The sequence below is a fragment of the Vanessa tameamea genome, chromosome 6 (assembly GCF_037043105.1).
Source record: "Vanessa tameamea isolate UH-Manoa-2023 chromosome 6, ilVanTame1 primary haplotype, whole genome shotgun sequence".
NCBI lineage: Eukaryota > Metazoa > Arthropoda > Insecta > Lepidoptera > Nymphalidae > Vanessa > Vanessa tameamea.
In genome coordinates this window covers 10700964-10713280 of record NC_087314.1, presented here as the reverse complement: position 1 = coordinate 10713280, position 12317 = coordinate 10700964, and the positions used below count along the sequence as shown (strand labels likewise).

Genomic DNA, 12317 nt, shown 5'->3' with positions numbered 1-12317 from the left:
ATGTCTATTGTACTAATAATTACACAAGCTCCCTCACCCTAACGTACTCTAATAAATTACTACAAATTTATTTCAATTATGATGATTACGTAACGAGCAGAAGATGATTATTTCATCACGGTTCCAATGTCGGTAAGTAATGGTAAACCACTGCCCATCAACATGGACACTGGTTGAAGTATTAACCAAAAGATGTTTCACTGGTTCGCGCACTCTCCGAACCAGAACACAAACATCCTAAGTGTTGCTGCTTGGCGATAAAACATGTGATGTGTGGGTGTACTCATCCATGCAGGCTTGCACAAAATCCTACCACCAATGCGTGTGCATCCGATGTGTTTATCTGACATAATTATGTAAATTCCTCATGATGTGACTATCGAGCATATGAATTATTAACACACAAAAGAAGCACATGAAAGATGAGTACGCGTGGTTTGATCTCGCAAACTTCGATTAAGATTCACTTGTTTTAAACAATGTGCCATCCAATGAACAACCGTTCATTAAACATTAAGCAAAACAATAATATACATACTTTTTTAAATTATTTTATTGCAAACAAAACCTTATAAAATACTGCTACCCCATACATCGCGTCTGCCCGGCGACAATGTTACGTGCCACAAACACGCAACAGAGTTTGCTCGTGAACACAATGCATCCCCGAAGAGAGATTTGTCTTAGCAACTGTCACCCGTTATTTGTCTCTTGACCGTCTTAGCTTCTGTTATTAAATACAGTGGATATGGAGTTGGTAACTCGTAAAAATTGTTGTAAATATTTAATAAATAGATCTTTACCGATGACATGAATAGAAAAAGTTATAGATTATTAGTATTACGTATTACTAGTTACAAGATAGATATTGTAGTTTACTTACCAGTATTTTTAAATTTGTCTTTAAATGTTAGAAAATTATTTTGTTACTTTAGAAGACACAGAATCATAGCGTTGCTGATAGATTTTACACAGTCGACAAATCGTAATTCTGCGTTGTCGTTCCGCTGTGAGTCGTTTAAAGTAACGAACAGAGATTCTTTAATGATGTAGGGTTGCCAATTTTATTAATTTGAGAATTATAATCTACAAAACATTTTCTTTTGTCACCAACAACCAAATTGATTTACATATTATGTCGTAAATTGGTTTTCTAAGTAATATTTTTCCACCAACAAATAGTTTTCTTATTAATCTTATTATATTTATTTATGAACGGTTGTGTATCTTTTACAAATATATAATCTTAGTCGCATTAAATATAATATACTTAGATATATATGTAATAATCCAGTGTAGTTTGATCCGTGTCTGTCTGCATACATACTCGTATTAGGGACCTGCTATTCTATTTTCGTAAAAGGAATCTAGGGTTATGGAAAAAATGTCTAGGGCAATATGAGACCTGAATATTAAGACGATGTTAGGGATAGTTATTATAGGTGCCAAATAAAATCAATAAGCTATGTAGAATGTCATTAAAAAAATATATATTACAATAATTAATGTTTTGCAGAGCACTATCAAAGATAAATTATTGAATGATAGTTTGGCATTTCGCATGTTTGGCAATAACTAAATTGGCAAAGGCATTGCAAGGAAGTTAGAATCGTACATGTAAAACCTTCGTAAAATTAAATTGTGAAAATAATATTCGTTGTGCTAACCCTAATCTATTGAGGCGATTTGGATGCGTCTCACGAACATCGAGTATGTGAGTGCGACGTCTGCGCCATTCAATGGTTATGAGTCTTACTGGAATCCGATACTTGATATCGTTTAGGTGGCAACATTATTATAAAACGTCCTTTAAAGATAAATGATTTTTTGCTCTTAACTTTTGAAGGTTATATTACGTAATACAATTTCAATTTGAAATATATGTGAATTTTTGAAAAAGATTATGAGTACAAGGAAAAATTTATTTAGGTATTGTTTAGGTGTAGTATATATGTAATCTAAATTTGTTAGAGAAAAAAATGTACGAATCAAATAAAAACCTTTTTGAACGATAATTTTATTTTCTTATTTGATTTAAACCTCACCCTTTTTTTCTAAATAAAATGACTATCGAACTTAATACACCTATAAGTTTTTAATATGCCTGGCGTCATACTAATATATGATGGTCATGACAATCAGTTTTAAGAAATGGTAGCCCATTGCATATTGTACAAGCGTCCCTCACTCTCATAGTCCGATGATACTCGAAAAAGTTCAGGCGCAGGACCAAAAACTTTACGTGCTTTTTGAGGCACAGAAGTGTTAAATTGCGAACTTTAAATTCCGAGCTGCTACCGAGAATTCATAGAAAATCAAAAATGTTTTTTTCGTTTCAAAATGTTAGTACACAGTGGGCAGTTTACATTGGATCATCCACCGAACAAACAGTTTCATTTAAATGGGAGGTGGAAATATTTAGTAAATAAAGACGATGTAATAATACAAAGCATGTGTGTGTTTATGTGTGTATGTGGGTAGATGTGTGAGCTATTATCCAGGACCTCCGGTACCATATAAGGTTGCAGAGCCTAAGCTAGCAACTACACCAGCAAAGCGAGTTATTTAATAAAAATAAATATAAAGATACTTTAAATAAAAAATAAGCAATCCTTTTTTTAATTTATCAATTAGTTATTTTTACGCTGAAGTTTAATAAGAGCGTCACCGCTACTAGAATGCTTAACATTTTAAAAGCTCAATCATTAAATAATTATAATAGTAATCATAGATAGATAATAATCTAATAACTTTTTTCCTATACTTATGATATTATACTATAAATTAATTTACAAGTTGTATACAAAATTATTGTATTTTTTAAGTTCAATTATTAATCCAAATCAATATAGACTTTATTCAATTACAAGTACTTGTGCGTGCGACGGAAGATGACCCTTTTACTAGAAAACTCGATCTCGCTGAAAGCCAATAAAATTCTTCCATGACAATGTTCTTGTATCCACCGATCCGCAGAGAAGCAGAGTGGTGAATTAAACTTGAAACCTTCTCTAAAAACGTACTAAGCGCTTTTGAATATTTATGTGACAGAGCGACAGACAGACAGACAGAGTTACTTTCACATTTATAATATTAGTATAGTATAGATAAGATAAAACATAATATTATACAATTATATTAAAAACAGCTGCCGTTGCAAGACAGGATCAGAGAATTGAGATTAGTTAAAAACGCCGTAATAGATTTTCATTAATATGAAGTATTACTTATATGCAATCCAGGAGCTTACGAATAATGAAAATCGTTCGATTCCTTGGACAAATATTTTATAATTTTGTCTAAGTTATGCCATACGCATTCATAATTTTCGTGCAATCCTGATGTGTAGGTGAACTGACGAAAAGGCCACCAAAAAATAATATACTTAAATACGTTTATTTAGAATTTATTTTTAAAAGTTCGTAAGCAATATAAAACCAACTGAATAATTTCCAGCAGTCTGCTAAAACGCTAATCGATACTTCGTCTACACTGGACTATAGTCATGAATCGTTGCAATTATGCGTTGTTTTCGCCCCTTTGTAAGCCGTCAGGGTTGTCAGATGAAAGTATCGCTGTGCTGTCAACACGCTGACGTTTAATTAAAATAATTAATATCAAACAACATTCTAACGTTCATATTTTTCAAATTTGTCATGTAAACAGTTTTTTTTTTAACATATAAACTTAAATATTGATGGTTAGTGGTCATCACTATCTATGGACATTTGCGCCGTAAAAAAATTTAAGCATTTCTCATAGCGCCAATGGGCCACCAACTTTGGGCAGTAACATGTTATGTCCCTTGTGACTGTAGTTACACCAAAGACATGCAAAGACAAAACAGTTCAATTTCCTTTTCCTCCTCTTTTTATCAACCGATTTTTTTTTTGTGTAATCAATCAATCAAATTGCAAATGAAAATTGAAATAAATTATGTCCGAAGCATAAAAATTCATATATGAACCAAATCCTCAAATTATCAATTATGATTATTCCGAATAAGAATTTCGGAAACTGAACAATACTAGTACAGTTATGCACACAAATTCATACCATACTCGATTCGAATCTATTTTTAATATGAAAATAATACTATCCAACATGATTTCGCAACAACCCTATGACTTCGAATACAGCTACGACACAGCGAAAAGATGTTGAGATTAGAATTTGTTTAATATTATTTTTTACGATAAGCTTTATTAAATTTTCTAGTCCATATAATGATTTTACAAAATAATCAGGATATTAGAATATTACATTTGAAATGAGTATAAATTTTCAGTTACCTAGAAAAAAATGACGAAAGAAACATAAAAATATCCATAGTTCAATTTCATTTTTATGTTTCAAATTAAATAATTCTTTATTAAATTTTTCAAGGCTCAGTTCGAACAACGCATTACAATTTGAAACATTAAAAGTATTGGAATCCATAATCATTTGTAACCCTGACGTGAATTTTATTTTCAATTATGGATAAGTCACCCCTCTTTATCGTAACACTTATCGGTAAGCTAGAACAATTTATCAAATTAGTTTAATCGGGATTGTTATGAAAAACAACGGATTTACGTTTTTGCGGTCTTAAATAAATATAATTTTCTTTAGTTAAAAGAAAGGACTATTGAAAGGAATGTTGGCGAATCCTTTTGACAGTACTCAATCAGTACTAGTAGTAGTTAGTAGTAACTGATACATCGTTTAGGGAGATATTGATCGTATCTTTACGTTTTATTAATGACAAATAATAAAATAAATTTTGAAATCAAAAAATGATTCACATACGCTTTTAGAAGTGACCATTTAAAAATAGTAGATTTATATCTACATCTGAATTTTAGAATTTATCCAGTTCTGCATTGTAGAGTTCACACAGTTTGATTTTAGTCGACTTATATTCAAAATCAAAATTAAAATAAATAAATAAAAGAATGAAAATTATAAAAGGAATCAACAGGGACTGAAAGTATAACTGTTTCTGCTTTAATTTATTCAAAGACTTCAAACGTTCAAATCGTTGACGATTAAGCAGATCATTGACTAAAATCAACTCATCTGAACTCAGAATTGGTCTATGAAATTCGGAATCGTACCAATATATGACACTTAACAGTCATTGAACTTCCTACTACTTTTTTGAGTATGTATTTATTTGTATCAAAGTCATAAATCATAATACTCAACTATTTTCAAAGGTAACAATTAAGTAATGAGACTGTAGGTATCAAAGATAAAAAAATGAATTCCAGACAGACCCGTCTCTTGAGGATATCGTTAATTAAAATAATGATTTGTTTATTTTTATTGTTTAATTATTTATAAATTGATAAATATCAGACATGTCAGTTTAGCGTCAGTAAAAATACAAGCAGCTAATATAAAAACTTTTATTAATACAACAATGTTCGTTCATTTTAATATATATGAAGAAATTTAAAGTTTTTATTATAGTACGTATTATACGTATAGCCTTTTTATACATATAGTTCCATTATTGTCATAGAATAAATCTAGCTGAACGTTATACGGACCGGCTCTTGGGGTTGACGGCTTAATCCTGAATCACCATACAAAATAACTAATAAAATTATTAAGAGTAATAAAAATATATAGTATATCAGTTAATATGGTAATCAATAATATACAATGTGTTTTTCAAAGGCTTCTTATAGATAAGTTAGGACTTGGTTCGTCAGTACACGCCCTTGTTTCAACTCAGAACCTTTACACCGAAACTGATTTACTCTCCATTAGAAAGCTTTGCGTATTACATGTGATATTAAAAAAAACACACAAAATTAGATTCCAATCAAAATCAGAATTCAGATTCAGATTCAGATTCCAATCAAAGAATCCAAAAAATATGAATAAGCGAAGAAACTAAGAAGAAACGAAGTTGCTAAGAAAATACAGACATACAAAATTTGCTCAATCACAGTTACAATATCTTGCATCGCGCTTGTATAATAAATGCAATGACATCCTACAAATATACCCTTTAACTCTGCATGAATATAAAGCGAAAATAATTGCTTGGCTTAAAAGTTTGAATTATGAAGAATCTGAATTATTACTTTATCATCTTTTGTAGATTGAAATGGATATCTACACAGTTAGCCATTTACACATGAACATTTGACGCGAAATTTACATACGTACTCACACACATACACATACACACACGCACGCGCACACACACATACACACTCACAGAGACAACACACGCGCGCGCGTTACTACCATTAACTATTTTCATTAGTATTTTGTAATTCTTAGCTTGTTTCATCTTATAATTTTGAATTAAAGTACGAGTGTGTTAAGGAAGAGCGACTTCTTCTGGCGCGGGAGCTCATGGCACTCAAAAGAAGAAGTCAACCTTTGTGATGTTATTGTACTGTGTTGGTTATTGATGAAATAAACATTATTATTATTATTATTATCTTACTGTAATAATTTGTGTATCAGCTATCGGTTACTTACATTGTTATTGATAATATTATGTTCGTTAGTATTTATAACTTATTTATATTATTAATCATTATATTGTTGTTGGCTGAGTCACCGCTAACTCACACTACATTCGTAAGGACACGTACTTCTATGGAAATCACGCCATGTATTTTTTTCGTTAAACTTGCTTCGTGTTCAATTCTCAGAAAATTTCTTTGTTTTCATATGTATATGAGAGTGTAAATAATTACTTTGTGAGAGGAGTTTCTAACGACTTTTGTTAAAATTTGTTAAAGGTTAAATTAATACAGCGATTAAACCATAGGGTTGAATGAGCTAACTAATCAATTTGACTTTAATAACTTGTAATAATGCTTTTCGTTCGATCTAACATTTCATTCTTTTTATATTATTACTTCGTAACAGATTAACAACTTATATATTTACTAATTATTGATTTTATAATAATAATATAATATTACGAGTCTATAACATATTAAAGATTTTAAATACATTATTCCTTATCTGCTAAAACATCATCTCTCTATCATTCCGTCGACTGTCATCTGATACTAAGTCTCTGGATTAAACTCATAGGATCAAGTCAAGCGCTTTGGACAATTTCTAGATACCGGGAATATCTAGTCAGCTCAACTCGGCATGGTGTGATGATAAAGCTAGATATGGGCTAAAGTATAAAGTGCAAAACTTGAAATGAATTTACATACCTTAAATTTGATGTTCAGGATATGAAGCTGCTATATATCTGAAACGAAAAAGAATAATTTGAAATATGTAGCAGTACATACAGTAAATTTAAAAATAAATCTTATATAACAAATACATGTTTTTGGTTTAAAGATATTTGGTAATCTTAAGAAATATGATAGTTTAGTTGTTGGTAGGATTTTGTGCGACGTCTGGGTATTTAACATCCACTCACTATATGTTCTACTTCAAAATAGCAATTAGTATTGTGATGTTTCGGTTTGAAGGCTGAGAGAGCATTCGTTTTCGCAGTCGATTAAGTAATTGCACAGTACAGGATGATAGTAGGTAATATTTCGTAAATGCCCGCTGTATGTTTGGTATTTTTTTCTGTTGTAAATTTTTACTTGGTTTCAGACAAACTACCCGTTGCGACTTTAACGATACTTCTGGATTAAGATACATTATGAACTCAGTTTGAAAATAAAATATCTGCCTCAAAATCTACGAGCTCGCTCCACGCTTTTATAACCTTATTCATATTTTATTACATTAACAAATAAATATAATTCTTTAGCCTGAATAAACGAACGAACGAACAACATAATGCTGAAAAACTTTAGAAAAAAAAAATTTAATGTCTTTAAAATATATTATACATATATTTTGATTCTCAAGAATAACATTTATATATTTGAATGCTATTCAGCATTACATTTTTACCGTATACGATTCAATCAAGAAATTTGAAAGAAATGTGCACTCAAATACCGAATCATTCTAGGTTTCAAAAGAGACATCGTTAATTGTCAAAGTTTACGAAGTACTCAAATTAAATGCTGTTACATACATAAAAGATAAAGGCATTACCATTGTCTGCATGTTCGTAGTTGGTTAAAAAAACTCAGTTTCATCAACTTTACCCAGCATGCCATTGTCAAGTTCACGGGAGGCCGGGAGAGCACGCGGCTCCATTAAATCATTAATTAACGAATCCACGGTGCAGTGGATTTTAATGACTCTTACTGCGTGATTTTATTGCAATTTGTTTTATTTCGTTCCAGACATATAAATAATAATAATTTTATTTTAATTACTTTATACTGATCTGTGATTCCACTATTAAAGATTAGGATTTTATTAAATCTAACTATTGTTATAAATAGGTAAGTTTTCATATTTTTTACATTATGATATAGAATTTATATGTTTAGAAACAGCATATCACGTGTAGAGTCGTCGGTCCCAACGCTCCTCTGGAAATCTATATTATGTAAATTATATAGTTTTTGGGTTAGCAACAGTGCTATTCTGTAAAAACTCACTTCGTTTCTTCGCTTTTTTAATGCCTGAATACTTTTACTAATATAAAGGTTATAGCCATCGTCGCATATCAGTTTTTTACATTTCGAGATCGCTGTTAGGGTGAGTTTCGTTTAGTCTTACTGATTTTCAAAAGTAAATACTATTTTATAGATAGAGTAACCAAATTTTTATTTAAAATATGCGGCAAAACAAATGCGGTAACTTTATTTGGCGATTTTAATAACTAATAGTTAAGTTGAATTACCGCAAAAAAGAGGCCGTGGTTGTTGCAACACTGATTGTGTTATAACGTTTGTCAATATCTCTTTATTTAAAAACATATTTGGTAATTGTAGGATGTTATTAAAATTAAACATTTTTTTCATTTATTCTTCCCCTAAATGTTATAACTGAATGTTTGTTTGTACAAATAAAAAAAAACACTATCGCTGTAACCGTATTAACAAAATATCCGTGTTCATTGGTGCGTTATATTGCTCCAAAACTATTCATGCGTTCAAAGTTTTTATAGCTCTTAGTTTTAGCTAGCAAATATTCGCTTTTGCATTTTTTCTGCTTCATGATTTCATGCAGTTTTGCTAAATGGTAGAAACTTTGTTTCTGTCAGTAAGGTCTAATGGCTGGATATGGGCCGCAGATCCTAAGGTCGGTGGGTTCAAACCCCAGGTCGAGCTGATAAAAAGTTATCGGGTCGAAATATTCTCAGCCTTAAACCGAAGTCTGGAAATTGAAAGTGAATTCTTCCGAGACAGTTCTGAGCTTGAACTTTTTCTGATTATGTCGAATTATGAGAGTGTTTGCCCAAATCCGAAATTGTTCCTAAGGACAAAATTATCGCATACGGATTGACAAATTATTTGAATACAGCATACACTATAATTTAGCCACTTAAATAAAAATATTACTATTAAATTATTTAATAAAAACCAATATTATTTTTTTATAAGGTACGTTGTGTAATGTTAAGTTAAGAGGATACGAAATCAAATTAATTTTAAAATAAATAATCAATTACCATAGGTATATCATTCACTCTTAATAGTAATGTAGTGTTTGCGTTGAGGATGATACGACAATTTTGCTTCACGGTATAGTACTCAGCCTGGAATGGGAGCCGGATGCATTATGGTTTCCACTGCGTAAAAATATATAATACGATGTTATCTCACGGGATCATTCGTAGGAGACGTCCCGTTGATACTCATATAAAATTCATGTCGAAGTAAAAGTCATGAAGGAAAATTTATCATTGATTTACGTCAATATTTTTCATTTTTAGCATTATTGCCACAATTACAAGCGAATAATATTTTTAAATTGATTTGTTTGTAGTTAAGGCCTGAATTTTAATTACCATGTATATTTTGCAAATAATAAAAACTATATATATTTTATAGATTAGTATCACGTAAGGCATTTTTATATTGTCAGTAGCTGTTTACCCGATAGGATATCCTATTGGAAACATTATGCAGAATCTACCTTTATTCTTAAGAATTTGAGTTTTTTGGTTACTCACGTTGCGTATATGCAATATTCATATTTACCATTTAAAAAATGTCAAAATTCTAGACATTATCTGTCCAATCAAAAACTATTAGGGATGAATTTTCAAAAACACTGTAAAAAATTTCTTTACTCATAAACAATAATGGCCAATTTCCTACTAACATCAAATATCTAACATGAAAACGCCGATATACTTTATTCTAACATCAAAAATGGCGAACTTCATACACTCTTTCATCCCTAATTTCATCTTCATAGGTTACGCGATAGTATTTTTAAAAACGCTGCCATAAGTCTTATTCTCATAAATAGAAGCCTAAACACCGATTTCCATCATTCTAATATACAAAGATGACAAACTTCGAAACAAACTTTCGCCCTATGTTTCACCCTCTTCGGTGATGAATTCTCAAAGAAGCTTTAACTTCTGTCTTTTACTCGTAAACATATGCTTAAACTCAATTATCAATTCTCTCAAATTTTCATCGTTAATTTAACCTCCTTAGCAGAAAAATTTCGAAAAATTCTCTTTTAATGCTGACTTGAGTGTCACAAGAAATCTCTATGCAAAATTTCATTTATAATTTTATTAACTATATATATGTACCTATATGTAAATAAGAACGTATTAGTATTGAGTAGATCGAGATTAATTCTGGCAATCGGAAATTAGCGAGCTTTAATACAGAAACCTGTTTTATTCCATTATCTCTTTATTCAAACTGTGAATCATCTCCAGCCGTTCTAACGCTGACATCCACTGGCAGCTTACGATATGAAGATACGTTTCATATTCATCTCGACATAACTGAATGTAGCTATTGGTTCTAATAGCAGATCCAATATTTTTCATTCATCCCACCTTTAGATAAACATTGTTGGCATTTATAAATTTGAACTAATAGTAACCCTGAGAGGCTTTATTGTGAGTGCTCTTATGGACCAATTGACTACTGTGGAATCTAGAATACAATTCCTGTACTGACTTCATCCTATTTTCAGTCTTAAGTGGTTGGTGTGCCTTATAAAAAGCCTGTGTAGATTCAACGAAAACGTCGAATTTAACTTGCAAAGTTTTCCGGCGTTCGACAGACTTATGAGGTAAGTTGGCTAACGGACTAGGAATAGGGGAAAACAAAAATATTTATAACTGTAATAAATTGGTACCCAATCGGGAAGTTTTTTGCCGGTGAGTTGTTTAAATCTATAATTCACTGATGAATATGTAGACTGCAAGTACAAAACTGTGCACAGAATTTATGGCTTGGTAACTGAGAGCAGGGGTTTATTTATTGCAACTCAACCCAGTATATATAGTCTTTCTACAGAGCAATGACCTTTCAATTTAACAATTACACCGATATTGTTTTTCCGTTTTCTTCATAAGTCGTCCAAGTCGTATTATTATGAGCAAGTTATTCATACATAAGTTTTTCCTGAGCATATGAGCAGAATAAAATGAAAGGAGTTAATAATTATACTTAATAATAATAGCTTACTCAAAGCAACTATGTAAGAATCTATTTTTTATAATTTTATGTATAATGGCTAGCTCTTTTTTCATAATTGCTTAGTTAAAACCTCATTCGAATGGCATTTATCAAAGTGGAAAAATGTAAATAAAATGTTTTGCTCGTAACTCGTAGCCACGGGGCTCTAGTAAAACAGTACTTACGCGCTTTCGTAAGTCATTTCCCTGAGGTGAAGTGATAAACTAGTTCATTTAGAAAATGTGTTGAAATATGTATAAAAACAACAGCCGAGTTTTTTTTGTAAAAGTAAATGAACAGCAGCAGGTTTCCCAGTAATGGGTAAAGGATTACTACTGAGGTGCTGATTATAGAGTTTAATTCAATACTACTTCACTGGTTTACACGAATTGGCTCGAGATTAACTAAAAATACAAATTAAGCAATGGAAAACGCCAACAATTTTTCTCAGATTACAGACTGCAACATTTTAGTGCCTTAATTCTCCAAATTAAACAGCTGTGATTTTACTTATCTTGCGAAGCATGGGTCTTTAAAAGACAATTTCGTAACATCGACCAGTTAATAAAAAATCTTCGACCAAAAAACCCAATAACGTTTTTTGGCCCGGCCCCACATTTGAACCCGGAATCTAAAGATCTACCTACCGTTGTTCCAGCTAGCATGGACAAACGTGGTCTTTAAGTCAAGTCAAGTCAAGGTCAAGCGACTAACTTTATAGCATAAATAACTTATACGCTTTGACCAGTTGAGTGAGATCCCGGAGATCATTTGAAATTTTACCAATTAATCAATTTAAAACTTTATTAAAAAAGTTAATAACTAAGC

General features: G+C 31.1%; 1 protein-coding gene across 5 annotated transcripts in view; it reads right to left on the bottom strand.

Moving 5' to 3' along the window:
* Window positions 1–7226, bottom strand: part of LOC113396395 (protocadherin-like wing polarity protein stan) — a 128548-nt gene extending 121322 nt beyond the window's left edge. For all 5 annotated transcript variants that reach the window (XR_010309157.1, XR_010309158.1, XM_026634315.2 and 2 more), the window contains exon 1: window positions 7185–7226. The gene's annotated coding sequence lies outside the window, so the exon portion shown is untranslated. The remainder of the gene's footprint in view (window positions 1–7184) is intronic.
* Window positions 7227–12317: the final 5091 nt, after the last annotated feature.